Below are 759 nucleotides of genomic sequence, written 5' to 3' on the forward strand. Positions count from 1 at the left end.
AATAAAAATCAAAGTAAACAAATTAGAACATGCGAAATTTTACACTGAAACATTAAAATGTAATATGTAAAACTGATGCATAACTAAGCCTTCAATGAACATTTGTTGAAATAGTAGACAAAGAAGGAAATCAGTAAAAAAAAAAATAAAGTTGAAATTATTCTACAAGTTTCTTTTGTTACTATCAAAATTTGTTCCCTCTCCACCTGATCGCCGTTATCATGGACACGAGTCGCGTGCAGCTCATCAAGCTCGCTAGGGTAACCAAAGTGCTGGGCAGGACCCGGTTGGCAGGGACAGTGCACGCAGGTGCGTGTGGAATTTATGGATGACACCAGCCGCTCCATCATCTGAAACGTCAAAGGTCCCATTCGAGAGGGAGATGTGCTCACCCTATTGGAGTCAGAAAGAGAGGCTCGGAGGTTGCGCTGACTGACCTTCCTGCTGGGTCCTGAGAATGCATCACTTGGCCCATGATGACCTGAGACTATTAAATAAAACATTTGTATTGTTTGTTTGTTTTATTTTAAAGTTGTATTAAATGAGACTCCTCGAAAATAAACCCAATTATTCGAATACAACTGCAAGGTAGAAAATGTAACGGCTCACTGATTATAAAATAGCTTCACCTCACAATTAATGTGCATTGATTAAGGGAAGTTAGTAACTGTAGAGTAAAATTAGAACCCTTATGTAATATTTAAGTTCAAAATTATTGAAAGAGAAACTTTCATTGTTACAAATTTAATTAGCGTAATT

General features: G+C 37.0%; 1 pseudogene; it reads left to right on the top strand.

The window, feature by feature from the left end:
- Positions 1-221: 221 nt before the first annotated feature.
- On the top strand, positions 222-514 carry LOC142852850 (small ribosomal subunit protein eS28-like; annotated as a pseudogene).
- The last annotated feature ends 245 nt before the right edge of the window (positions 515-759 follow it).

Source organism: Microtus pennsylvanicus, chromosome 6, assembly GCF_037038515.1.
Source record: "Microtus pennsylvanicus isolate mMicPen1 chromosome 6, mMicPen1.hap1, whole genome shotgun sequence".
Taxonomy (NCBI): domain Eukaryota; kingdom Metazoa; phylum Chordata; class Mammalia; order Rodentia; family Cricetidae; genus Microtus; species Microtus pennsylvanicus.